At 37.9% G+C, this 24141-nt stretch overlaps 1 long non-coding RNA gene across 1 annotated transcript in view; it reads left to right on the forward strand.

Annotated features, from left to right (window-relative positions):
- LOC132420975 (uncharacterized) overlaps positions 1-24141 on the forward strand; it is a 242012-nt gene that overhangs the window by 101265 nt on the left and 116606 nt on the right. The window contains exon 3 of the long non-coding RNA XR_009518486.1: positions 18324-18470. This is a non-coding gene — a long non-coding RNA (uncharacterized lncRNA). The remainder of the gene's footprint in view (positions 1-18323; positions 18471-24141) is intronic.

Here is a 24141-nt window from a genome sequence, read left to right on the forward strand (position 1 = left end):
GGCTGGGCATAGTAGTTGTTACTCCTTGTTTGTATCATGGTTTTTAGAGATAAAAGCCCAGTTTGTAAGTTTGCATCTTCCGTAGATTTAATTTTTTTCAGATTGAACTCATAGCTTTTAAACCTTTAAACCATAGGTTTTCTTTATCAAGACCTTCAATTTTCCCTTTCCAAGATGAATTATTTTAGTATGTTCATAAATCTTGTTTCATTACTATTGATACTTTAGCTTGTTTTATCACTTAGTTGCCATTTGCCCACATTCCTTTCTGCCACGTAACACAGAAAGGGTCTGTCTTTTCTTTAGGGTTGGAGACCAAAGAAACGGGGTGGGATATTGGAGGAGTATTTGTTTCTTTCCCGTGAGTATCCTAGACATCTAATCTTTCTTACTTGAGGACAAGTATTTTGGTTTCAATGGCTAGCCTGTTTTTTTAATATATATAATTTTTTTTAAACATCTTTATTAGAGTATAATTGCTTTACAATGGTGTGTTAGTTTCTTTTGTATAACAAAGTGAATCAGCTATACACATACATACATCCCCATATCCCCTCCCTCTTGCGTCTCCCTCCCACCCTCCCTGTCCCACCCCTCTAGGTGGACACAAAGCACCGAGCTGATCTCACTGTGCTATGTGCCTGCTTCCCACTGGCTATTTTACTTCTGGCAGTGTATATATGTCCATGTCACTCTATCACTTCGTCCCAGCTTACCATTCCCCCTCCCCATGTCCTCATGTCCATTCTCTATGTCTGCATCTTTATTCCTGTCCTGCCCCTAGGTTCTTCAGAACCATTTTTTTAGATTCCATATATATGTGTTAGCATACAGTATTTGTTTTTCTCAGTTCTAAGAGGGAAGTTTATAGCAATACAATCCTACCTCAAGAAACAAGAAACATCTCAAATAAACAACTTAACCTTACACCTAAAGAAATTAGAGAAAGAAGAACAACAACAAACCCCCAAAGTTAGCAGAAGGAAAGAAATCATAAAGATCAGATCAGAAATAAATGAAAAAGAAATGAAGGAAACGATAGCAAACATCAGTAAAACTAAAAGCTGGTTCTTTGAGAAGATAAACAAAATTGATAAACCATTAGCCAGACTCATCAAGAAAAAAAGGGAGAAGACTCAAATAAACAGAATTATAAATGGAGAGATACCTTCAAGATGGTGGAGGAGTAAGATGTGGAGATCACCTTCCTCCCCACAAATACATCAGAGATACATCTACGTGTGGAACAGCTCCTACAGAACACATACTGAGCACTGGCTGAAGAATTCAGACTTCCCAAAAGATATATATATATATATTTTTTCCTTTTTCTCTTTTTGTAAGTGTATATGTGTATGCTTCCTTGTGTGATTTTGTCTGTATAGCTTTGCTTTTACCATTTGTTCTAGTGTTCTGTCTGTCATTTTTTTTTTTTTTTTTTAGTATAGTTTTTAGCGCTTATCATTGGTGGATTTGTTTTTTGGTTTGGTTGCTCTCTTATTTTTTTTCTTTTTAATTTTTTTTTTATTTTTAACAATTTTTTTATTTTAATAACTTTATTTTATTCTTTCTTTCTTTCCTTTTTTTTCTCCCTTTTATTCTGAGCCATGTGGATGACAGGGTCTTGGTTCTCTGGCCACGTGTCACAACTGTGCCTCTGAAGTAGGAAAGCTGAGTTCAGGACATTGATCCACCAGAGACCTCCCGGCTCCACGTAATATCAAATGGCAAAAGCTCTCCCAGAGATCTCCATCTCAATGCTAAGACCCAGCTCCACTCAACTACCAGCAAGCTACAGTGCTGTACACCCTATGCCAAACAACTAGCAAGACAGGAACACAACCCCACCCATTAGCAGAGAGGCTGCCTAAGATCATATTAAGGTCGAAGACACCCCAAAAAACAGCACCAGATGTGGTCCTGCCCACGAGAAAGATAAGATCCAGCCTCATCCACCAGAACACAAGCACCAGTCCCCTCCACCAGGAATCCTGCACAACCCACTGAACCAACCTTACCCACTGGGGGCAGACACCAAAAACAACAGGAACTATGAACCTGCAGCCTGCGAAAAGGAAACCCCAAACACAGTAAGTTAAGCAAAATGAGAAGACAGAGAAACACACAGCAGATGAAGGAGCAAGGTAAAAACCCACCAGACCAAAGAAATGAAGAGGAAGTAGGCAGTCTACCTTAAAAAGAATTCAAAGTAATGATAGTAAAGATACCAAAATCTTGGAAATAGAATGGAGAAAATACAAGACACGTTTAACAAGGACCTAGAAGAACTAAAGAGCAAATAAACAATGACGAACAACACAATAAATAAAATTAAAAATTCGCTGGAAGGGATCAATAGCAGCATAATTGAGGCAGAAGAATGCATAAGTGACCTGGAAGAAAAAATAGTGGAAATAACTACTGCAGAGCAGAATAAAGAAAAAAGAATGAAAAGAATTGAGGACAGTCTCAGAGAACTCTGGGACAACATTAAATGCACCAACATTCGAATTATAGGGATCCCAGAAGAATAAGAGAAAAAGAAAGGGATTGAGGAAATATTTGAAGAGATTATATTTAAAACTTCACTAGCATGGGAAAGGAAATAGTCAATCAAGTAAGTCCCAGAAGGACAGAGAGTCCCATACAGGAAAAATCCAAGTAGAAACATGCCAAGACACACATTAATCAGACTATCAAAAATTAAATTCAAAGAAAAAATATTAAAAGCAGCAAGGGAAAAACAACAAGTAACATACAAGGGAATCCCCATACGGTTAACAGCGGATCTTTCAGTGGAAACTCTGCAAGCCAGAAGGGAGTGGCAGGACATATTTAAAGTGATGAAAGGGAAAAATCTACAACGAAGATTACTCTACCCAGCAAGGATCTCATTCAGATTTGAAGGAGAAATTAAAACCTTTACAGACAATCAAAAGCTAAGAGAATTCAGCACCACCAAACCAGCTTTACAGCACCACCAAACCAGCACTTTACAAGTGCTAAAGGAACTTCTCTAGGGAGGAAACACAAGAGAAAGAAAAGACCTACAATAACAAACCCAAAACAATTAAGAAAATGGTAGTAGGAACATACATATTGATAACTACCTTAAATATAGATGGATTAAAGGCTCCAACCAAAAGACATAGACTGGCTGAATGGATACAAAAACAAAACCCATATATATGCTGTCTACAAGAGACCCACTTCAGGCCTAGGGACACATACAGACTAAAAGTGAGGGGATGGAAAAAGATATTCCATGCAAATGGAAATCAAAGGAAAACTGGAGTAGCGCAATCATCAGATAAAATAGACTTTAAAATAAAGAATGTGACAAGATACAAGGAAGGACACTACATAGTGATCAAGGGATCAATCCAAGAAAATACAACAATTGTAAATATTTATTCACCCAACATAGGAGCACTTCAATACATAAGGCAAATGCTAAGTCATAAAAGGGGAAATCAACAGTAACACAATCATAGTAGGGGACTTTAACACCTCACTTTCACCAATGGACAGATCATCCAAAATGAAAATAAATAAGGAAACACGCTTTAAATGATACGTTAAACAAGGTGGACTTATTTGATATTTATAGGACAGCCATCCAAAAACAACAGAATACACTTTCTTCTCAAGTGCTCATGGAACATTCTCCAGGAGAGATCATATCTTGGGTCACAAATCAAGCCTTGGGAAATGTAAGAAAATTGAAATCATATCAATTATCTTTTCTGACCACAATGCTGTGAGACTAGATATCAATTACAGGAAAAAAATCTGTAAAAAGTACAAACACATGGAGGCTAACAATACACTACTAAATAACCAAGAGATCACTGAAGAAATCAAAGAGGAAATCAAAATATACCTAGAAACAAATGACAATGAAAGCACGACAACCCAAAACCTATGGGATGTAGCAAAAGCAGTTCTAAGAGGGAAGTTTATAGCAATACAATCCTAACTCAAGAAACAAGAAACATCTCAAATAAACAACCTAACCTTGCACCTAAAGCAATTAGAGAAAGAAGAACAGAAAAAACCCAAAGTTAGCAGAAGGAAAGAAATCATAAAGATCAAATCAAAAATAAATGAAAAAGAAATGAAGGAAACAGTAGCAAAGATCAATAAAACTAAAAGCTGGTTCTTTGAGGAGATACACAAAATTGATAAACCATTAGCCAGACTCTTCAAGAAAAAAAGGGAGAAGACTCAAATAAATTGAATTAGAAATGAAACAGGAGAAGTAACAACTGACACTGCAGAAATACAAAGAATCATGAGAGATTACTATAAGCAACTATATGCCAATAAAATGGACAACATGGAAGAAATGGACAAATTCTTAGAAAAGCACAACCTTCCGAGACTGAGCCACCAAGAATTAGAAAATATAAACAGACCAATCAAAAGCACTGAATTTGAAACTGTGATTAAAAATCTTCCAACAAACAAAAGCCCAGGACCAGATGGCTTCACAGGCGAATTCTATCAAACATTTAGAGAAGAGCTAACACCTATCCTTCTCAAACTCTTCCAAAATATAGCAGAGGGAGGAATACTCCGAAACTCATTCTACGAGGCCACCAACACCCTGATACCAAAACCAGACGGAGATGCCACAAAAAAAGAAAACTACAGGCCAATATCACTGATGAACATAGATGCAAAAATCCTCAACAAAATACCAGTAAACAGTATCCAACAGCACATTAAAAGAATCATACACCATGATCAAGTGGGGTTTATCCCAGGAATGCAAGGATTCTTCAATATATGCAAATCAATCAATGTGATACACCATATTAACAAATTGAAGGAGAAAAGCCATATGATCATCTCAATGGCTAGACTTTGATCACTGTACAAAATACCATCTCACTGACAGATATTGATTATGAATTTGATTAAAATGATTGGTTTAAAAAAATGATTGGTTTTAATGAGCTATAATTCATGAAGCGAACGCAGATTTAGGCTTCAGTTGACAGTTTGCCATTCAGAGAAACAAATATCCTGGTGCCATCCTGCTGTTGTGTAATCTCTAGGGCCAGTCTATTTATTTTTGTCCGTGTACCAAACTAGTCTCAGAGAATTTTAGTGTACTTTTGCTAATATTAACTACGAAACGTGTGTGTGTAGTTTTATTTGAATTTTACTCATCATAAACATGAGAGTGATCTTCATACCTTTTAATTCAGGGTTAGCTTTTTTACTTGATTTTCCCTGCAGACTGCCCATCAGTGCTTCAAAAACATCAACAACTGATAGATTTCTATATAGCTGCCTGTGCTGTGGTAATGAAATATTAATGAGCCTTCACAATATCTAAAGACTTCTGCTTGGGATTATAAGCAGGAAGATCAGTGTTTTAAGATGTTAGTGTGTTCTTCAAATTGTTGTTCTGCAAATGATGAAACTTAAAATAATTTATCATTCTAGGACTGCTTTAGCTTTATTGGTTCTAACAACAAGATATCCTCCCGTTAAAATCCTTTGTGTCTCTCTCTTTCTCTCTCTCTTTAGGGCTCATTATAACAGAAGTCAGGCGATTTGGCTCTCAGAGACAGCACAGTAATAAGCACCAAAGGGCTGTTCTCAAAGAAATGAGATATAATCCTGCATGGGTGAAACATTAGAAAAAAGAAAAAGGCCTTTTTAGTGTCTTCTATGCATATATTCTTATGATTTACAATGATTTAGAAATTATTTTCTGTAATTTGAATGAGACGGATCATGTCTCCACTGAGTATGAATATTGCTGACTATTTTTTTGCATTATATTAATCTGAACATGAAATAATTATTCCCTAAAAAAAGGTTTTAGAGTCTACATAAAATCAGTAGGATCAGATTCTGTGTTTTTATTATTCTGCTGAAATACACATTTTGTTTTATTTCTTAAACAGAAAATTAACAATTGCTGGTTATCCGAAGAGAATCAGTGATAAATAACATTTAGAGGCAGAAACTCAACAGGCTGACTCTGCCCCAAGCCTAAGGCAGCCCTGTGTGTGGATTGCTCTCAGACCCTAGCCAGGGAACAAGCTAGAGGCCCAAATGTCACTGCTGGAAAAATACAATATATTCCAGATCAGTCATTTGGGGTCCTGAGGCTTCCAAGAACACTCCACGTCAGTTGGCATACAGAATGGTTCAGCACAGAGGAGTGGTAAGGAAAGAACACTCACAGCCCTCCAGGAACAAAAGGAGATGGCTCTGATTAAAATATAATGTACATATTTTAGAGACTATAACTGGGGTGTCCAGTTAATGAGATATTTGTTAAGAACCATAATGAGAAGCAACTAATCCTACTTCACATCAAATCACCGTAATAACCGTTTGAGGTAAAAATCTGCACATCTTAAAATCTTAAACTTCCACAGAAAAATTTGCCTCAAAATACAGTTTAAGAGGAAACATGGCACTATTGAGAAATTTTCCTTTACAATAAAAATCCACAGTCTCTCAGACACATTTAACAACATTATAGTAGAGTATTATATTTTTGTTTGCTCTAAAAATATAATATATTTCCTATGTATTTCTGCTTCAAACTTTTAGCCTCAAGCTTTATTCCAGGAAGGAAACTCTGAACATACCTATCTTTTAGAGAGTGAAGTTTTATGGAATCCTGGATTCCTCCTATCTAGAAATAACAGAATTTTTTTTCTCATTTAATATGGAGTTTTACTAATTTATCTAACTTGGTTTATGTGAGTATATGCACCGCATTTAAAGGTTCCTAACCCCAAGGAAAATACTAAGTATAAAACTTAAAAAGAACTTAGTTCACGTGGTAAATTCTATCAACAGTTATTCAACTCAGTCCCCAGGGATCAACACACTTTAAATGTGAACTTTTAAACTTTTGGATACAGGGGACAGGATAGATAGCAATGCCCTTGCTGAAAAGTCCAAATATCTCCCTAACCACAGAAAACATAGCCAAATAAGCTCCAGACTTTCTTCTTTTCATGGGTAAATGGCATCAGGTATCAAATTAGAATTGGTTTCATTTGCTTCATGTCAAATTTTTTACGACTACCTCGTTTAGAATTTTTCTAGGAGAGGGGTTGGGAAATGTTACAAAGATTATATAAAATCAGGGTCTTATTCTCAAAGGGTTAATGGTTGGGGCTGTTTAGGGGTAAGATCCACACAAAGGAGCCATGTAAGTCTGCATTCAGTGGAATTCAGAGCCCAGCTAAAGCTGCATGCATGAGACGGCATGAGGTGTGTCTTCAGGGGTTGGACACACGTCACCCAGTGTTCATACTGATGATTTTTCAGAGTCTGATGCTGCGGGTAAGAATTCTCAATGTCATGGTTTGAGTTCCTCCGGAAGTAGACCCTGAGACAAGGACTCAAGGGCAATTCGTTTCTAAACAGGGATTCTAGGAAATACTTGTAGGAGAGTAGGGAAGAGGGACAGGGAAGGAAAGAAAGCCAGATAAATGGCTCCTTCAAGAAGCTGCCACTCTGAGCAACTCTACTTTAATCCACTTGGGGGTCTCGGGGGTACACTGTGAAATACGCGCACAGAGTTAGCTCTTCCTTGCCATCTCTTGTCAGTCATTGGTTATGGGATGCTTCTGGGGCTCATTATTTTCCTTACACTCCTGGCCTGCTCCCTGCATGTACGGAGCAGGCCTTGGTGTCCAGAGAAAGCCCTCAGGTAGTTGCAGATGCTGGCAGTGGCCGTTTGAAAATGTGTACAGAAATGGCGAATGCAGAGAGCGTGTGGGAAGACACAGACAGCATCTGCTACACTAGGTCAGACATACAAAGCTCAGAGATCTTAGGTCAATGTCACTTTAGCAGTAGAAAAAAGTATTATTTTAGACTGAGGTTAAGACATATAAGACAAATGTTACAAAAAGCAAAATTATCTTTGGAAATACATTAGGGAGACATCATTTTGGACACTGGCCTACAGTTTCTCAATAGGTACAACTTTCAGGTTTATGGTAAGCATTGGAATAGAGCATTGTTTCTGCAGTTGAGCAGATGAAGTGGTTGACTTGCATTTGGAGGCAGTGTTGTTAAAATAAATGCTATCTTTAAACATCAAAATCAAATTCATTCTTTGAGAGGCACATGAGACCTGATACTGAGGAAAACAACTTGTTCACAATTAATTCAGAGCATGTGTTCCTTGAGTGGAATGGTGAGTGGAATTACCTGCACTGTTTAACTTCTCTCTCTCTCTGTCCTTGGGACTTAAGTTAATTAAGTGCAACATAAATATGCATATGATGTGACTCCATTTATATATAAAGACCAGACTTAATGGAATCATAAATGGGTCCACTCTTTGGGTATAATTGGGGAGTGTGGTATACGTGGAAAATGGAATGGATCACACTTACCTTTCCTAAAAATCAATTAAAGCTTTTAAAATAAGTGACATGATAAGTTCAGGAACTAAACTGCAGATATAAAGAATTAGCTGCCAAAAGGTAAACTGCAGACTGTTCTTCAAGATAAAGCAGTAGGAGAGAACAATGTTGCTTTACAGTAAAATGTAGAAGAAATTGCAGGTCTTAATCCAAATCCTGCTTTTTTGAACAGAGATCAGGGAAAAACAAATCATGAGTTGGAAGGTTGGAACAGAGAAAATGAGGAGAGAAAAATGCAAATATACTGACCCACATGATAACACTTCACTGGCGTTGTTCTTTAGAAATATGTTCTAAATCATGCTTCTCCAGGAGGTAGACTTTTCCCCCCTAACCTCCTAGTAACCCCACTGTTCTTAACTCTGGATTTCTATTATACCACATTTATCTGAGCTTCTAGTTGGATTAGAAGAATATAGCTGAGGCACAGAGATGTTGGAATGTATACTCCATAGAAGCTGAGAAGTTGGTTATTCTTCCTGCTGTATCCTCGATCCCTGAACAATGCCTGGCACACGGCATGTGATTAATAAACAGATATTGAAAGAATGAATGGTGGATGTGTTAAGGTGATTTCCTTCCCGGTATCTAGCCAAATTCCCTGAGTTCCAAGTTCTAGGAGCTGCATGGGAAAGACTGAAATCTGTGCGTAGGAAATGGGGTTCAGAGAAGAGGGTGGGAATACAGGAAGAGGGAGAGCCTAGTGGAAGCTAGATTCAGGGTGGTGGAAGGAAGAGTTTCCATGAGTGAAAAGGAAGGTGGCATGATGGGCCAGATTCAGTTAACAGTGCTGAGTGAGGGAAGAGCAGCAATTCTGTAAGAGCATGAGACAATATTCAAAGGCATTCCTGATTCCCCAGCGTACTTCAAGACACCTTTTCTCTATGCTGCCACCTTTTGTACATATTTCCATTTTAACATGTACCACATTGTATTGTCATTATCTTTTGTAGGCCTATGTTTAGGCTTTAAGATAACTGCTCCAGATCCTAGGCTTCAGGGAGAGAGGTGACAGGAGCCTTCCATTGCTTTCTAGATTGTATATAAACACTGCCTGTGAACATGCTATGACAATCCTTTCTCAAAGGAATTCTGTTTTCTCATGTGCTATGCCTTTGCACCTGCTATCTTTACTTGAGATGCTTTAGATCTGCTAGTCTGCTTGGCCAGCTTCTACTCATCTTTAAATCTCAGCATCTCAGCAGACATGCTGTGTCCTCTGTGAAGACTCTGACTAGAGGACTCTTCTTCTTATGTTCACACTGCCTAGCACTTACTGCTTTGTGTTATAACACTATGCTTTGTGCCTGTTTGCCCTCTAGGCTGTTGTTAGGAGCTTTTTCAACCCTACCTCAGTGGTCTCCATCATTCCTGCAGATTCTGCTATGTCTCCTAAGGCTTATTTGAACAGAACTTCCTAGAAAGTACTTGAGCAATCAGTTAGCTGTGTATTACAATAGTTTGCAGGAAGGAGAATGTGCTCGCAAAACTGTAGAGCCTTGGCCCTCGGTTTAGTGAATAGAGTATATATGTGGTCTCAGAACTTGCCTTTATTCCTTGCTCAGAAACCCCTGTTCCTGCCACTTTCAACCCACCCCATTCTCTCTGGACATAACTTTCATAATTCTTGTTTTTCTCTTCTTCTGTCTTATCAGCGGGGGTAGGCAGTAGATAGATGATGGCACGTGGGCACCTAGAATCCAGTGAAGCCGGAATAATTAGTTCGTTCTCAGAGATACATGGGGCTCTCACAGTCTCTCCACAGCTGTAAGTCCCTGAGGATAGTCAGTGGGCATTTCGTCTTTGTATTCCTGGCTCCTAGGGGTTTGTTAGCTGAATACCTGGATGAGACTATGTAGTTGCTTGGAGATTTCCTTACTACCTGAACCTCAGGAATTTGAATGTGAACCACTTCATGCTGAAGAATGATAAACCTTACTATCAGTGTTCAGTTTCTGACCCAGCTGCCATGGAAACATTAATTCCATCCCTTCTCAGCCAACTTGGATTTATGGCCAGAAAAGAAGTACTTTAGTTCCTTGAAGCATTTACCACATCTATAAAATAAGAACTATGGCTTCCTATCACTGAAAATTGGAGGGATTTACTGACCTTAACCAAATGGTTATCTAGAAGTAGCCATCTACTATACTTTGCATTTCTAGGATGTTTTATTCTTTTTGAAACATGATCAGCCACCACATGTTATTTGATCCTTTTAGCAACACAATGAAGAAAGTGAGGCAGCTATTATAAACTCAAGTGGTAGGTAAAAGAAAAAAAAAAAGCAGGGAAGCTCTGTAACTTATCATAATCTTATAGCTAGTTAGTGACAGAACCAGGGCCATTCCATGAGGCCACCTCATTTTGAATATACAGACAGACATTCAGAACATTTCTTCAGCTCTTAATGTGTGCCAGGCTCTGGTCTATGTGTGATACATGTATTGATTATTACCTCATTACAACAGGCCTCAGAGACAGGGTGGTAAGCTAATTTTGGCCTGATTCTTAATTCCTTCCTGTCTGGTTCTTCAGTACATCCTTGCCATGGCCTCATTGTGGGAGGAGCATATTTCTCCACCCCTTGACTTGGCCAGCTGATCTACGTGGCCCACTTACATGTGGGCCAGCATGCCAGCCCCAAGCATAGGCCTTAAGGGGCCTTGTGTATTTTCACTCTTCCTCCTGCGCCTCTGCTATTGCCATAAGAGAAAACTGCCTGGCAAGGAGGAAGGATGCTCCATGCAGAGTTGCCTCAGTTGACCCACAGACCTGCAGTAAGAAGTAAAGCTGCCCCAGCTGCTGCCACCAGAGGCCGAGAACCACTCCCACCTGAAGCCAAGCCAGTATAGATCAGCTGGCCCCCAGCCTTTTTGCAGATCTGCGATAATAATTCTTTAAGCTGATAAGTTTAAGAGTGGTTTGTTAGACAGCATTATTATGGCAGTAGGCTACTGATATTCATAGGTAAGATTGTCTATTATTCCTATTTTATGGATAAAGAACCTGAGGCACAGAGTAGCTAGGTAATTTGCTTAGAGTTGTTCAGTAAGCAGAGGATCTAGGATTATAATTCAGGAGCCTGTCTCCACGGCCAAAGTTTTTTAATTCCATACCCTATGTCACTAATATTCTAATGGAATTAATCATCAAAGTAAACTTAATTATTTAGGAATTATGTTTTGAAAAGTAAAGCAGAAAGGCAGTGTGGTATAGAAAAATCTGCAAGGATTTTGAAGTCCAATGTTCCCAGGTTCAGTTCTCAACTCTACTGCTTATTAGCTATGTGGCTTTGTGTAAATTATCTGATGACTCTGAAATTTAGTTTCCTTAGAAGAATGGTAATAGCTATTGGCTGTAATATGAGTATTCATTACTTAATTAATCCCATTCAGTGAGCCCTCATGTGCTAGATCCTCTTCTAGGCACTCACAATAGTGCAATGAGTAAGACTCACTCAAATAGCTACAGTCTAGAAGCAAAAACAGTACACAGCAAGATAAAGGAGATGTAACTGTGTGGCACAGGGCAGATGAGGAGCACAGATAACGGGGTACTAACCATGCACGTTAGGGTTCTCCAGAGAAACAGAACCAATAGGATATGTATTGTACTATTTATTATAAGATGTACTACAAGGAACTGGCTCACATGATTATGGAGGCTAAGAAGTCCAAGATCTCAGACTTCCCTGGCGGTCCAGTGGTTAAGACTCCGTGCTTCTGCTGCAAGGGGCATGGTTTTGATCCCTGGTTGGGGAACTAAGATCCCACATGCTGTGTGGCCAAAAAACAAACAAACAAAACAAGCAAACAAACAAAAGCTCCAAAAGAAAAAAAAAAGAAGTTTAAGATCTGCAGTTAATAAGCTGTGGATCCAGGAGAACTGATGATTTAGTTCCAGTGTGAGTCCGAAGGCCTGAGAAGCAGGATATCAAATAGTGTAAGCCTTATTCTGAGCTTGAGTCAGAAGACAGGAGAAGACTGATATTCCAGCTCAAAGATAGGCAGAGTGACTGAATTCTCCCTTACTCAGCCTTTTTGTTCTATTCGTGCCTTCAACAGATTGGCTGAGGCCCATGCACACTGTGGGGCAGGCAATCTGCTTAGGAGGTTGGGAAATCTGCTTTAGTCAGTCTACTGATTCAAAATTAATGTCAGCTGGAAACACCTTCACAGACACACCTAGAATAATGCTTAACCAAATAGCTGGGTAACTTAGTCTAGTCAGGTTGACCCATAGAAATTAACTATCATACCCTGATTTGGGAGGTCATTAAGGAAAACTTTTCAAAGGAGGTGGTACTTATGAGTCTTGTATATACATGTAACGCATTAGCCTAACATGTATTAGATGCTCATTAAATGTTAGTTTTCTATCTTCTTCAAAGGTCGTAAGAACAAATTTTTGTTGGCCCAGCAAAAACATTTCAAGCCAAAAAGCATAGGTGTTCTTTTTTTCCTTACGTGCTGAACTAAAGAAATGCTGACTCTCTTACTGATGATGAGGGTCACTGGTATGGTTCAGTTGTAATTGCACAACATAATTCCAGCCCCAAATAGAATGCTTTTTGATGGTGTTTTAAAATCTCCAATTGCTTTTTACTTATGAGGTGAATTTACAGTGAGTTATGCTTCAAGGTAATTTAAGCTGACAGGATACACCATACTAAACGTTTACAGACACAGTTTTGCTTCTCCCTGGAGAAGAAGCTGTTAGAGTAGAGTGGTAATCGCTGTAACATGATCAGCATGGGGGAGATTGATCACACCTAGAAAAGTGACCTCTCGGAGGTTCTTTGCAAAAGGCACACCTTTCCTGTTGATTGATTACACATCAGGGTGACCGTCCCTGGGTGGGAAAACCCAGTGTGGTCCTTTCTTTCTGCTAGCACGTGCACTTTTTTTGTTAGGGTTCATGCAAGATTGATGTGCAGCCGCTGTAGTGTAGGGTCCCTGATACTCATGCCATGAAAATCCAGCTAGTTTTGAAAAGAGAGAGAGAAGGATTTATTATCCACGAATATAAATACAGTAAGTCTAATTCAAAATGGTGATTAAATTTGAATAAGCTCATGAGAGCAGTCTTCTTCAGAATTGCTGACAAGAGGATTAAGATGTCTTCATAGAAGACCACTACCCTCTACATCCTGTCCCCAGCATACCTCAGAGTTTGTGGTGTATTTGTAGTTTAATGCTGAACATCCTAAGTTTTAATTACAGATCATTACCCTTTCACTTCCATACAAAATCTCTTCCATACATTAAGGCTCACTCCATCCTCCACTCCAAATTGTCAATGTTATCACCTGACTAACTGGTTACTTCCCCCCATTCCTTGAAGAATTGGGCACAGGCTTTATAATATTTTTCTTCACCCTATTTCTATCCTGAGTAACTTCAATATATACAAGGATAGTACCTCAATTCCTGTCTCTTTGTGATTTCACCTCCTTAACTTCAGGGATCTTAACCTTTTTTAACTCACTCCCTAGAGCGTGTCATCATCTGCTTGTCATCCTCTGCCACTGCCTCACTTCCAAACATATTAATTTAAAACACTGTAATCTTAGACCACATCTTCCTATCTTTTCTTTCCCTATTTTAGCATCTTCCTCTGATATTGCCACTAGATTTGTCCTTCACGTTCTCAGAACCTCTAATCCCTTGATCCTTTACTATTCCTCTGTCAGCTCCCTCTCATTTTCTCTTCCTTACCCAGCCTAAACCCTATTGTCTGTCACTTCAAACAATTTTTCTTTGCTCTTATTTTCAGATCTCTTGTCCTGTTTTCTTAAGTCTCAACCATATAGAAAATCCCCAACTTTAGATCAGTCTATTTTTTTCTTTTGTTACTTCTTCTCTTTATCCAGAATGCTGAACATTACTAAAAAAAATCACACAGCTTTGAAAATTAATTCCATTTGATTGCTCTTAATGCCATTTGATTGCTGTTAATGCCAGTTAACTTCATGATCTCTAACCTCAAATGGTTCAACCCATCTAAAATTCCTTCAATGGATCCTACACCACTTTTTCTGCACTCTCTTTAAACATCCATACTTCCTGTCTCTCTTCCTCTCAGCAGATGACTTTGCCTCTGACTTCATAAAGAAAAGAGAACTCAGATTAAAACTACCTCAAAGTTCTGCCACCCCACCTACAAACTTATTGCATTAAACCATTTCCTCCTTGTTTTCATATCTCTCAGTGAAATTATAACTATAAATCTTGTTTTAAAGATAGTCCTCCAGAACGGACGTGTGGACACAGGGGGAAAGGGGGGGATGGGATGAATTGGGAGAATAGATTTGACATGAATACACTACCATGTGTAAAAATAGATAGCTAGTGGGAACCTGCGGTATAGCACAGGGAGGTCAGGTCGGTGCTCTGTGATGACCTAGATGGGTGGGATGGGGGAGGGGGGTCCAAGACAGAGGGGATATGTGTATACATATGGCTGATTCACTTCACTGTACAGCAGAAACTAACACAATATTGTAAAGCAATTATACTACAATTAAAAAAAACAAAAAACTGCTCCAAAAAAAGAGTTATTACTGGAGGTAAATTTTACCTAGTTGGCTGCATCTATAAGGCAGGGCACACATCAAAATAAATAAATAAATAAATAAACAATAAAAATAGTCCTCCATGATTCCACACCCTTTCCTTCTCATCCTTGTTTGCTTATCCAACATATCCAATTTCTTATGCCAAAAACTTGATTCTATTCTTTGTTCTTTGGTCCTCATCTTCCACATTGGATAATCACTAAGACCTGTCAAAACTACCTCCTAAATATTTTTCAAATTCATCTCTTTGTCTTCATCCTATTGCAACGGGGTTGCTGCAATAGGCTTTTTGTAACCAGCCATTTGGCCTCCCATTGTACCTCAAACCAATCTGTTCTTCGTATCTCAGCCAGAGTGATGTTCCGAATGCCAACATGATCCTGTGACGTCCCAGGTTAAAATTTTTCTGTGCTCCACACGCCTTTAAAATAAAGTTCAAAGTCTGTAAGCCAGCTTGCAAGTCTTCCATTACCTTGTAAGCGTACCTCTCATGTTATGTCTCACCAATGCCTCCCACCTCACCTTGAAAACCGAGCTGTGAATCAGTGGAATTTCTAAAAATTTGACACTCCTGGTCTTACTTCATGGGCATTGCACTTGCCATAGTTTTACCTTTTTTTAATCCTGTTCTTTACTCCACTTCAGGTTTCAACTTAGTACTTCCTTTATGGATTTTTAACTTGACCTTTCCTTCAAGACTGAGTTAGATATCCCTCTTATGCTTTTCTGTTGCATGTTATATTTTCACCATTTTTAATCCTTATCATAGAATATTACAATTGTTTCTTTTTCTGTGCTCTTCCACACTAGACAATGAGTTTCTGAAGGGCAGGGTTTGTCTTTTTCACTAGGTTAATCTCCCATGGTCTTGGCACAAAGTAGAGACTCAATCAACATTTGTTGACAGGAATTCCAGTAGCATAATGGCATGTGCTATGGTATTTCTCTTTACTGGTTGTAGAGTGGCATGGATGATTGGAACCACCAGTAACCACGTAGTTGAACTGCAGAAATAAAGAGGAAGTGTGGGCAGTTCATTCACTGTAGCATGGAAGAGAACCAAAAAACGTAATCATGGCAAATTTTGAATTCATCTTTATTGGAATATCATCTTTATTTTGGAGAGTTTCAATGACTTCTGATATTCTATGACATTCATCTTCATACATCTATCTTTGTTATGGACAGGATGATCCTTTACAGGGGTTTTTGGGGATGTTGTGGGGGATGGATAGGGAAAGATAATCTCTCATTTTTGGAACCATTTCATGCCCCAAAAATCTTCAAACCTCATGCTAAGATATAGTATTTTGTTTTTGTGCCAGGCAGCGAGGCTTCATTCAACAGTGGCATTTTATTAGAAATGTACTATCACAGATAATTTCCAGGCGGGTATTTGAAATGGATTATTATATGGAAAAGGAATTTTCAAAACCCATCTCTGTATTTAAAACTCTTGGATAAAATAGCAGAGTGTATCTGGTATAAGGGGACCACTTAAAATTCTATGTTGCAAATAGTGTTGCTAAAGAGAACTTTTAGGTCTCTCATAATTCTGAGCTGCACCTGCTCACTGCAAGTTTTAGTCATATTTCAGGCAGGGTATTTGACAATTGAGTAGTAATGAGGTTTATGGTACATTTTATTTAACCTTCCATCAGGTAGGCCAATTAAAATTTTACATCTGAAAAAGCACATATTTCGATTTCTGCCTAGGGATGTAATACATAAACTTACGTTTGGACATGCCTTTGCTTTATACCCTTCAATTAATGACATCTCCCAATTTATTCTCTTGGGCTGGTTAGTTCTACTCCTCAAGGCCCAGTAACAATAAACCCCAAACTATGAATTTGATCCCGTAAAAGACAGTTGGTGTTCACTGAATGGAACATGAAAGAGTAGCCTTACCTGTGTCCACACTTTGACTTGCGCTTTTTCAGTTGTGGTCAAAAAAAGCAAAAGTGAATTTGGATGGATTTTTTTCAAGGACGTTTTTTCCTTCTAAAAAGAAAAATCAAAGTAACCGGGCCAAGAGGGAACAATTACTGTTACTGGAAACGTTTCTTCGTAACTTTGGTTTCCTTTACCTTTCCCAGGGTAAAGTAAAGAAAAATGGACCAGTCTGGTTGATAGAATCCTAGAGAACTTTATTGTCTTCCTGATGACACAAGGATGATAAAAACCAGCAACGTAACGAATTAAGCTCAATTCTAAGTAAAAAAAAAATATAGCATATTTCAATGAATTATTTAAACAGAAACAAGTGCAAAATTAAGGATAACTAAGCATAAAAGTTCAGACTGAACAATCATGGGAGTATTTAGGGACACAGAGAGAGAAAGGAAGCTGAACAATGACATGTCTTCTATACAGCACAGTCTCTTATTATTGGAATTCAATTATGCCATGCATGAAAGCATGTCATTCTAAGAACTGTAAATTACCTAGTCTAATTATTTGGCAGGTTTTGGATCTGACCTTCCATTTTGGCTGTGTATCAGCCATAAGAATACCACAGACTACATAGCTTAAACCACAGAAATTTAATTTCTCATAGTTCTGAAAGGTGGAAAGTCCAAGATCAAGTTTCTGGAAGGGTTTGGTTTATGGTGAAGGCTCTTTTCCTGGCTTGCAGATGGCTGCTTTTGTCCTCACATGGACTTCCTTTGAATTCGAAGAGAAAGAGAGAGAGAGAGAGAGAGAGAGAGAGAGAGAGAGATTTCTCTCTTTTCCTCTTCTTGTAAGGCCACCAGTCCTATTGGATTAGGGTCTCATCTTTATGACCTCATTTAACCTTAATTACCTCCTAAAGACACTATCTCCAAATATAGTCACTACAGTCACACTGAGGGTTAGGGCTTTAACATATGAGTTTTAGGGGGGACAAAATTCAGTCTATAGCAGACCCTAAGAAAGACTAAGGGATTATTAGAATTTAAGAACAAATGTACAGCCCATATGCAGTAACGGGGCCATGAATAAAGAGGGTGGAGCTTATATTAACCTGCTGATTTTGTTAAAATCCCAAATTCAACTAAACCAAATTTTCTTTTTTTTCTTCTTTATTTTTTAAATTTTGTTTTTTTATATTTGAATTTTATCTTATTTTTATTTTTTATCAATTTCATACATATTGGTATATATATGTCAATCCCAGCCTCCCAATTCATCCCATCACCACCACCACCTTCCCCCGCTTTCCTCCCTTGGTATCCATACGTTTTAAACCAAATTTTCAAAAAGCAATATATAACTCCTGAAACAAAAGAAGACAAATTGTGTGATGAACATGGAGATTCATCATCTGTTCCTCCTTCAAGGAAGGAAGTTGTTGTGGAGCTGCTGGGAGTACTGTCTGCAGACCTACATCAGTGCACAACCCCTGCAGGTACTGCTTCAGCTGTAGAGAACCCCTTGCCCAGGATGACACCTTTCCCAGGGCGGCGAGCATCTGAAGACTGATCCAGGTAGGAGTATTTAGAGATTATTTCAGCACAGCAAGTGACAGATCTCATGGGCCATTTTAGCTCCAGAGTTCCCTGTGGGGTTGGCTGAAGCTTTCGTTGGTCCCACAGCCTTGCTTCCTTCTCTGTTCTATGGGTGTTAATCCCGTGGCATGCCCTAATAAACATCCTGCACACTGTACCCCATCTCAGAATCTACCTGTTGAATAACCTAACCTGCAACAGGTTGTGATCCAGTTTCATATGACTCATCTGTTTAGAATCATCATAAAGTATGATCAAAAGCAAAAGAATGAGATATCTTTATATATACTGACAACTAAGTTTACAACCTGATTCATTTGACCCATCACTGTTTCCAAGAATTTCTATCATTTCTTTTTAGTATACAAGTGTATGTGTATATTATTTTTATAGAATTTGATCATGATATATGTATATGTATGTATATACATATATATACACACACATTCGTTTATATATATTCATTTGTTTTTTATGTTGCTTTGACTAAATCATGGTTTTTCTTTCATGTCAGTACCTAGACAGTTTCACAATACATAGACAGTTTTAATTCCCCCCCAAAACTTTTTAATTTGAAAAATTTCAACCCTTCAGAAGAGTTGTGAGAATATACTTTATCCAGATTAATTATAAATAGTGTGCCACATTTTCTCTCCTTCTCTCTCTTTTGTTGTATATATATGTTATATATAGTTATATAATTATACAATTTTTTTAAACTCAGTTATTTGAAAGCAGGTTGCAGATCTCAAGATAGTTCTCAAGTAAATACTTCAGGATGTATTTCCTAAGTACAAGAACTTTCACTTAATAACAACAAAGCACAATAAAATACCACACTCCGAATATGTAACATTGTTGTAATATTTCTAATATATAATCCATCTTCAAATTTCCCTAATTGTCTCAAAATGTCCTTTTTTTTTTGATCCAGGATCCAACCAGAAATTATGCAATGAATTTAGTTGCATGTCTCTTTAGTTTTCTTTCCTCTGCCTTTTTTTTCTTTGATATTTTATAATATTACTGTTTTTGAAGAGTTCAGGCCAGTTGTTCTGTAGAGTGACCTTCAATTTAAATTTGCCTGAATGTTTCTTCATAATTAGTTAATATTACATAGACAGTATAATATAATATCCTTCAAGGTATATAAGGCACTATATTAAGTTAATTTATCCCATTGGTGATGTTAGTGTCCACCAGATTTCTTCATTGTAAAGGTCCTTTTTGAAGAAGCAAATATTAATAAAGAATTATATAGACTAAAACTCTTTTCTCATCTAGATAATTTTTTTAACATCTTTATTAGAGTATAATTGCTTTACAATGGCGTGTTAGTTTCTGCTTTATAACAAAGTGAATCAGTTATACATATACATATGTCCCCATATCTCGTCCCTCTTGCATCTCCCTCCCTCCCACCCTCCCTATCCCACCCCTCTAGGTGGTCACAAAGCACCGAGCTGATCTCCCACTGCTATGCGTCTGCTTCCCACCAGTTATCTGTTTTACGTTTGGTAGTATATATATGTCCATGCCACTCTCTCACTTAGTCCAACCTTACCCTTCCCCCTCCCTGTAACCTCAAGTCCATTCTCAAGTAGGTCTGTATCTTTAACCCATCTTGTAGGTTATTCTGAACACTTTTTTTTCTTTTTTTGTTTTAATTTCCATATATATGTGTTAGCATACGGTATTTATTTTTCTCTTTCTGACTTACTTCACTCTGTATGACAGCCTCTAGGTCCATCCACCTCACTACAAATATCTCACTTTTGTTCCTCTTTATGGCTGAGTAATATGCCATTGTATATATGTGCCACATCTTCTTTCTCCATTCATCTGTTGATGGACACTTAGGTTGCTTCCATGTCCTGGCTATTGTACATACAGCTGCAATGAACATTGCGGAACATGACTCTTTTTGAATTATGATTTTCTCATGGTATATGCACAGTAGTGGGATTGCTGGATCATATGATAGTTCTATTTATAGATTTTTAAGGAACCTCCATACTGTTCTCCATAGTGGCTCTATCAATTTACATTCCCACCAAGAGCGCAAGAGGGTTCCCTTTTTTCCACACCCTCTCCAGCATTTATTGTTTGTAGATTTTTTGATGATGGCCATTCTGACTGGTGTGAGATGATACCTCATTGTAGTTTTGATTTTCATTTCTCTAATTAATGATGTTGAGCATTATTTCATATGTTTGTTGGCAATCTGTACAACTTCTTTGGAGAAATGTCTGTTTAGGTCTTCTGCCGATTTTTGGATTGGGTTGTTTGTTTTTTTGATATTGAGCTGCATGGGTTTCTTGTATGTTTTGGAGATTAATCCGTTGTCAGTTGCTTCATTTGCAAACATTTTCTCTCATTCTGAGGGTTGCCTTTCCGTTTTGTTTATGGTTTCCTTTGCTGTGCAAAAGCTTTGAAGTTTCATTAGGTCCCATTTGTTTCTTTTTGTTTTTATTTCCATTTCTCTAGGAGGTGGGTCAAAAAGGATCTTGCTGTGATTTATGTCATAGAGTGTTCTGCCTATGTTTTCCTCTAAGAGTTTGATGGTGTCTGGCCTTACATTTAGTTCTTTAATCCATTTTGAGTTAATTTTTCTGTATGGTGTTAAGGAGTGTTCTAATTTCAGTCTTTTACATGTAGCCATCCAGTTTTCCCAGCACCACTTATTGAAGAGGCTATCCTTTCTCCACTGTATATTCCTGCCTCCTTTATCAAAGATAAGGTGACCATATGTGCGTGGGTTTATCTCTGGGCTTTCTATCCTGTTCCATTGATCTATATTTCTCTTTTCATGCCAGTACCATACTGTCTTGATTACTGTAGCTTTGGAGTATAGCCTGAAGTCTGGGAGCCTCATTCCTCCAGCTCCATTTTTCTTTCTCAAGATTGCTTTGGCTATTCGGGGTCTTTTGTGTTTCCATACAAAATGTGAAATTTTTTGTTCTAGTTCTGTGAAAAACGCCATTGGTAGGGTTTTTTTTTTTTTTTTTTTTTTTTTTTTTTTTGTGGTACGTGGGCCTCTCACTGTTGTGTCCTCTCCTGTTGCGGAGTACAGCCTCCAGACGCACAGGCTCAGCGGCCATGGCTCACGGGCCCAGCTGCTCTGCGGCATGTGGGATCTTCCCGGACCGGGGCACGAACCCGTGTTCCCTGCATCGGCAGGCGGACTCTCAACCACTGTGCCACCAGGGAAGCCCCCATTGGTAGTTTAATAGGGATTGCAATGAATCTGTAGATTGCTTTGGGTGGTAGAGTCATTTTCACAGTGTTGATTCTTCCAGTCCAAGAACATGATATATCTCTCCACCTATTTGTATCATGTTTAATTTCTTTCATCAGTGTCTTATAATTTTCTGCCTACAGGTCTTTTGTCTCCTTAGGTAGGTTCATTCCTAGATATTTTATTCTTTTTATTGCAATGGTAAATGGGAGTGTTTTCTTAATTTCACTTTTGTATTTTTCATCATTAGTGTATAGGAATGCCAGAGATTTCTGTGCATTAATTTTGTATCATGCTACTTTACCAAATTCATTGATTAGCTCTAGTAGTTTTCTCGTAGCATCTGTAGGATTCTGTATGTATAGTATCATGTCACCTGCAGTGACAGCATTACTTCTTCTTTTCCAATTTGGATTCCTTTTATTTCTTTTTCTTCTCTCATTGCTGTGGCTAAAACTTCCAAAACCATGTTGAATAACAGTGGTGAGAGTGGGCAACCTCGTCTTGTTCCTGATATTAGTGGAAATGGTTTCAGTTTTTCACCATTGAGGATGATGTTGGCAGTGGGTTTGTCATATATGGCCTTTATTATGTTGAGGAAAGTTCCCTCTATGCCTACTTTCTGGAGGGTTTTTATCATCAATTGGTGTTGGATTTTGTTGAAAGCTTTCTCTGCATCCATTGAGATGATCATATGGTTTTTCTCCTTCAATTTGTTAATATGGTGTATCATGTTGATTGATTTGCATATATTGAAGAATCCTTGCATTCCTGGAATAAACCCACTTGATCATAGTGTATGATCCCTTAATGTGCTGTTGGATTCTGTTTGCTAGTATTTTGTTGAGGATTTTTGCCTCTATGTTCATCAGTGATATTGGCCTGTAGTTTTCTTTCTTTGTGACATCTTTTTCTGGTTTTGGAATTAGAGTGATGGTGGCCTTGTAGAATGAGTTTGGGAGTGTTCCTCCCTCTGCTATATTTTGGAAGAGTTTGAGAAGGATAGGTGTTAGCTCTTCTCTAAATGTTTGATACAATTCGCCTGTGAAGCCATCTGGTCCTGGGCTTTTGTTTGTTGGAAGACTTTTAATCACAGTTTCAATTTCAGTGCTTGTGATTGGTCTGTTCATATTTTCTATTTCTTCCTGGTTCAGGCTCAGAAGGTTATGCATTTCTAAGAATTTGTCCTTTTCTTCCAGGTTGTCCATTTAATTGGCATATAGTTGCTTGTAGTAATCTCTCATGATCCTTTGTATTCCTGCAGTGTCAGTTGTTACTTCTCATTTTTCAGTTCTAATTCAATGGATTTGAGTCTACTCCCTTTTTTTCTTGAAAAGTCTGGCTAATAGTTTATCAATTTTGTTCATCTTCTCAAAGAACCAGCTTTTAGTTTTATTGATCTTTTTTATCATTTCCTTCATTTCTTTTTCATTTATTTCTAATCTGATATTTATGATTTCTTTCCTTCTGCTAACTTTGGGGCTTTTTTGTTCTTTCTCTGATTGCTTAAGGTGTAATGTTAGGTTGTTTATTTGAGATGTTTTTTGTTTCCTAAGGTAGGATTGTTTTGATATAAACTTCCCTCTTAGAACTGCTTTTGCTGCATCCCATATGTTTTGGGTCATCGTGTTTTCAAGGTCATTTGTTTCTAGGTATTTTTTGATTTCCTCTTTGATTTCTTCAGTGATCTCTTGGTTATTAAGTAGTGTGTTGTGTACTCTCCATGTGTTTGTGTCTCGTACAGATTTTTTCCAGTAATTGATATCTAGTCTCATAGCATTGTGGTCGGAAAAGATACTTGGTACAATTTCAATTTTCTTAAATTTACCAAGGCTTAATTTGTGACCAAAGACATGATCTATCCTGGAGAATGTTCCATGAGCACTTGAGAAGAATGTGTATTCTGTTGTTTTTTGATGGAATGTCCTATAAATATCAATTAAGTCCATCTTCTTTAATGTATCATTTAATTGTGTTTCCTTATTTATTTTTATTTTGAATGATCTGTCCAGTGAAAGTGGGGTGTTAAAGTCCCCTACTATGAATGTGTTATTGTCGATTTCCCCTTTTATGGCTGTTAGTATTTGCCTTATGTATTGAGGTGCTCCTATATTAGGTGCATAAATATTTACAATTGTTATATCTTCTTCTTGGATTGATCCTTTGATCATTATGTAGTATCCTTCTTTGTCTCTTGTAATTGTCTTTATTTTAAAGTCTATTTTGTCTGATATGAGAATTGCTACTCCAGCTTTCTTTTGATTTCCATTTGCATGGAATATATTTTTCCCTCCCCTCACTTTTAGTCTGTATGTTTCCCTAGGTCTGAAGTGGGTCTCTTGTAGACAGCATATATACGGGTCTTGATTTTGTATCCATTCAGCCAGTCTATGTCTTTTGGTTGGAGCATTT

Source organism: Delphinus delphis, chromosome 1, assembly GCF_949987515.2.
Source record: "Delphinus delphis chromosome 1, mDelDel1.2, whole genome shotgun sequence".
Lineage (NCBI taxonomy): Eukaryota > Metazoa > Chordata > Mammalia > Artiodactyla > Delphinidae > Delphinus > Delphinus delphis.